We start from the raw sequence: 5,841 nt of genomic DNA, 5'->3' as shown, positions 1-5,841 counted from the left end.
CTCCATATCGTAGCCGTACACTAAAGTATTGCCCCCGAAAATTATCGTATCCAAAAATGTAGGATCATTGTTAGAACGTTCAAGCAGCTCAACGAAAATTGACATTTGGTTGGATTTTCGTTCAACGGACAACAAAAGGGGCAAGTGTACCTGAAACTCAATGCGTGTCTACATTTTCTATCGAAATTGTATGTACAGAGCCTTCAGAAATATTACTCTGTTCAACTAGCTCGAAACGACCATTTTCGAGCACTTTTGCCCGCCCTTCTTCCACGTGACAAGTGTCAGTTGCAGTTGAGGGTCGATTCCCATGCTCCTCATCTTTGACGAACTCCTGACCAGTTTTGAATCGTGTAACCCATTCAAAACAGTGGGAACATCTCATACAATGATCATGGTAAACTTTATTCAGCATATACCAAAAGTTTCGGTACAAGGTTTACCGAGTTTAAAACAAAATTTAATGTTGAATCTTTGCTCTATCAGTGATCGCATGATGAAAATCGCAAAACGCACCTGACTTACTCGTATTCAAGATGACACAGAATAAACACTGATTAAAATAAACAAAATCTGTGAACGTAGCGTTCTTAAGTATATTTCCAGCTATCAGGAAAGCTCAAGAAAACCTAATTCGGACGCATTGTGGGCTAGTTATGACCAAAATCCGGTTTCTAATCTAACAGACCTCGTATTGGATGACTTAAAACGTGCTGTAAATTGCGCATTGACGTACCCATCGCACACGCCATACATGGATGACAAATTCAAATTTTACGGTACTGAAGCAGGCTTGAAATTCGACATAGACTTGCAACCGTTTGATTACGGACTAAGTTTAGAGGGAACTAATTACTCCAGGTATGATTTTTCAGTCAGCCTTAATACAAGATCTCTGTGCTTTGCTACTCCACATAGTAGTTATATGTCACAAGGTCTAGTGATTTTTAAAAGCTTTTCGCCACTCGTATGGTCACTCGTTGTCATTACGATTATTAGTTTCTGGATCATTCTAGTAACTTTCCATTATTTACAATGCAGAGTATTTTACTTCTTCTACCCAGACGCAGAAGTTGAATTTTACAGAAACTCATCTTCTCTGTTCACTGTCTACGCGTACTTCATGTGTGGTAGCCCAGCAAACCTTCGCCTGGGCCATCTTATGACTGGAAAAGCCCTCTTCGTAATTTTCAGTTTTTCTGCATTCATCATAACTAATGCTTTTTTGGGTTGCATGACAACGCTTCTCAGCAAGAGAGTTCTGTATCCGGAAATTGATTCATTGCATGCCTTGGAGGAATCAGAACTGCTCATTCAAATCATTCATGGTGATGTCCCATCGCAAAAGGAAATGTTCTCTCAGCAGAACCAATCTGAGGTGTTAAGTGCCAAATTGGTGACTAATTTATACGATTACTCTATAGGGAAATTCGGGGAATTCATTCTGAATTCTTTTAGCTTCCCTGTGGATGATGAGTGTTCCGAAGTTTCTAATTTCTCTAATTATCACATCACGGAGATTAAAAAGAATATACTTTCGATGGCTGCGGTGGATGCTATGATGGTCAGTTTACCGTTCTCTTCACGCCGCAAGGAAAATATCCGTATAAATCATGGATTTTGCGTTGATTTTGAGTATCATCTAATGCAAGAGTGCCTGATTACGTATCCGGTGATGATTCCTGTCCTGAAAAATTCTTTTCTCTACGATAAATTGAATCGAATAATATATCAAAACCTGGAAACTGGGCATACGGAAAGAATATTAGAGGGATCTGATACCGGATTCATTGAATTTTCATCGGAGGGAAACAAATGCCGAGAACGCTGAGCCGAAGCCATATAATCTAAACGATTTGCAGTCGGCTTTCATAGGGCTCATCATAGGTTTATTTGTGAGTTTCCTCACTTTCGCAGGTGAAATAATAGCTAATTTGTATCCAATCGCTGTCATTCTGAAATATTTGAAAACTCTTAAAGTTTTCTAATCGTGAAATTTAGAAATTTACAGAGTTCTACAAATAATAAAAATCGAATTCGGAAATCGCGCCCGCCATCCGCACAGTGGCGGTTTTGCAAGCTGGCGAAACAATCATTATCGTTCATATGAACCCATTGAAAATATCGATTTTAGGTGTGACATTCTACAAGAGGGATCAGTAACATCATGTATCAACCTCGACCAGACCGTTCTTAACGGCTGCCATCTTGCCTTACTCACGAATGCTCGTTTAAGTGGAGGATCAAATTATGCAGCACTGACCTCGTGTTTCTTACTTTTATATGCTTCAAAGGAATCCGCGGATATTCCTGTCAACTAAATGCACTCGTCGATTTTTAAAAATGCAAGAATTGAAAATTACTGAACCCGTGTCATTGGGGTGATCAGGCACGGCGCTTCTGCATCACCCCGTAAGAGGACTTACTTGATATCGGCACACAAAACTATACTGTTTGTAGAGAAATGCAGTTTCTGAGGCGTTCGTGTAAATACGTCGTGACCTAAAATCGTTCAACAAAATCCAGGAAACTTATCGATCATGCAAGAATTGAAAATTACCGAACGAGCTCATTTATGCACGTTTAAAAAGAAAAGCTATCCAGGCGAGAAGTAGGAAGTAGCGCAACTTGCTTTGCGATGTACCGGTTAATCTGCCTTTCACTATGGAGTTTGAAGATTCTCTTTTACTACTTTAATTACGTTTATTCTAAATAGTAGGGTATCTAATCCTAGTTTTTAACAGAAATTTAAATTTTTATTGGTAAGATTTGTTTAAATTTTAAAAATTTTACTTATTTATAGTTTGTTTCATCAATATCTTCTATAATCAATATAATGCATTTAAATTTTTAATTAGTTAACTCTAGGTTTAACCGCAACTGCTCTATGGAAAAGGTTCGACAAAGAGGGTTTATTTTCTGGCTATTTGACTAAAGTTCACGACATTGTGATGCGCTGTCCTCGAAAAGTTGAAAGGGATATGCATATTAGACATGTTTTCCTATGCGTATGCGTCGTATGTATGTAGGTTCCAGAGGAAGATCATTTTCATTCTAACATTTTGTTTTTGTCACAAAAGTTGAATTGCCGAATAAAGGAAAATCATCGTTCTGTCCAAAATAAAAATCACCAACCAAAACAATGAAATCTCTTTTCCCAAAATTGTGCCCTATATGCGAATAGAAACTGATTTTCTGCTAGACAGATGACCTTCATAGTGACGAGGATAACATCGAGGGATTAAGAAAGGAGAAACATGAAAATGAAGGTAGCTTCTTCTTTACGTCTTCGACGTTAAGTCTAGTGACTTAAACGCAGGTTGAGAAAAGTTTCAGTGAGAAGATGACCCTGCAAAGGTTTAAAAAAATTCCCAGATTGGCACGCGAATGAAGAAAAATGGTAATGGAGAATAACTCATAATCTTCGGCTCTGACGTTGAGCCCAGAGACTTAAACGCAAGTTGAGAAAAGTAGCAGCGGAATGCTGTCGTGCTAAGGAAGAACGCCGTATGAAAATTAGAGATTCGCCAAATTTACCCGGATAAAGCATGTATTTCTGAGGAAGGTATGCATACTTTTCCTCAGAATTTGCAGGTGTTTTAAGTTAAATTGCGAACAAAATTGTCTGAAAATGTAGAGGAAAAATATTCGCAATTTCCCCGTTAAATTAGATTTTTATTGGAGGAAATGTGGCAACGTCTGGAGGCTCATACGGCGTTATTCAATGGGACGGCAGAATGGTGGCCTTACGAAGATTAAAAGAAATTTCCAAAATCCGCACTCTAACTCGCCTTATAGGAGAGGACAATGAAAACTCAAGGATAACACCTTACCCCTGCCCTGATGCTCTGTGGGTTCGACGTTATAAGTGATTCGATGGACGCCATATTTCGTGTCACAGACGCCATGCGCATATATCGCCATCAATTGGTTCCTAATATTTAGGCTACTGCGCCATTTTTCTCCTAATTTTGAGATCCGCAAAATCTGGTTGTCACAGGAAGTCACTAAAAGCAACAATCTATTACCAATTTAACCAACAGAATTTACAGCACTAATGAAAGCGTGGTTTTTCAGAGAATACATCGCATTCGAGTCAATTTCGATATCTTATGCTCTGTTGTCTCTCTCCAAAAACACGCAACTTTATTACGTTTTGTTTCGGTAACAATTGGTAGTGATGCTTTAGTCTACTTGACAACAGAATTGCGATCTCAATATTAGGCAAAAAGTCGATGTGGCCAAAAAATAATGGCTAAACGGACTTGATGCGCTACATCGCACGCCGTTCTGAAACTCAAATGGTGCGTCCATCGAATCACCTTAAGCCCAGTGACTTAAACGCAAGTCGAGAAAGATAGCACTGGAAAGGTTGCCCGGCAAAGGTTAAAGGAGATTTCCCAGATTGGCACGCTAATTCGCCTTCGCTCGAATTGCAGGTGCGAGTCGAGAGGAAAGTGGTTATCGAAATCAGGGAGGATCGAGGCGGCGTGCTGGAAGGTGGGTCGAGAAAAAGGAGAGTGTGAGAGTGAAAACTTTTACTGGAGGCCAGGGCCGGCTCGAGGCCCCGCGATGAGCAGCCGTGGAGGGTCGCGACTCTCCGGTTTGCTGAACCCGTTGCTAAATTTCCCAGAAAGCAAGAGTCATCAAATGATAATGTCAGTGTTTATCTGGTGAATTTGGCAGCGACAGGTGCAACGTTGAGCTGGGAGGCATCGCGACAGAGCTTTTAGGGGAGAGTGCACGTCGGGGAGGAGCGGGCGGCAGGTGGCGGTGGAAGCTGAAATCTAGGTAAAGGAATTCACGGTTTGGTCGACGGCGACGCAGGAACCTAGATCGGTGTGCCGGTGCCGGCCATGCCGGCGCGGCGCGGCGCGGGCTGGGCGCTCGTGAAACATCGCCGTTTCTAGGGAAACAGGTTACAGCTCTTCTGGCATCGATAATATATCAACTTGACCTTTGATCATAGCATTCTGATCCTATGTATTCGCCATTCTTCTTTAGGTATTTTCTACGGGTTATCGGCTTTGAATGAGTTTTCCCTTTTTCGCATTTTCTCCTTTTGACTCCTCCCCTTTTATCGTACCTTGCGCTGGTCCCTTTGGGCTGCTCTTGCGATCATTATTTGGACTGCATTTTGCAATTTGGAACTATAAATTTTGGCTCCTCTGGAAAAACACTTATGTGCATAGGAAAACTAATGACACATACGTTGTTTTTAAACCGGGCTAGAATCTATAGGTCCAAATTGCAAAATGTGGTCCATTTAGTCGAATGGCTTGAGCTTTGAGTGGAGCAGACTCAGGCCTTATGACTCCTGAGATATGTCAGATGAGGGCGAGTAAGCAGGAGAGGGGGAAAAGAAAGAGTATGAAAAAGAGGGAGAAAAGGGAAGAGAAGGAAGAGGTCTAATATAGAGAACAATGGGATGAAGAAGAAGAGAAAGGAAAAGAGGAAGATGTGGAAGAAGAAGAGGAAGAAGAAGAATAGGAGGAAGATGAAAAAGAGACAGAAGAAAATCCATTTTTCTTTTTATTGATCTTCTACTTCTTCTTATTCCTTTCCCTCTTCTTTCTCCCTTTTCCTTCCTCCTCTCTTTTTCATCCTCCTTTCTTTATCTTCCTCTGCCTGGTCTCTTTATTTTTTTCTCCTTTTTGATCCGAATTGGAAGAAGAAGACTCGACTCAAAAAAAAATCCTACCTGTTAGATTAGGGTTACATCGGATGAGCACTGTAGACAACAAGAATCTCTACCGCATTCGTGGCCTGCTCCTCAAGACATTGAATAGAGGTGCTCCTATAACTTCCCCAACCTTCGAGGCTATAACTCGACAACTCGGA

Source organism: Bemisia tabaci, chromosome 5 (genome assembly GCF_918797505.1).
Source record: "Bemisia tabaci chromosome 5, PGI_BMITA_v3".
NCBI classification, from domain to species: Eukaryota; Metazoa; Arthropoda; class Insecta; order Hemiptera; family Aleyrodidae; genus Bemisia; species Bemisia tabaci.
This window is presented reverse-complemented; position numbering follows the sequence as displayed.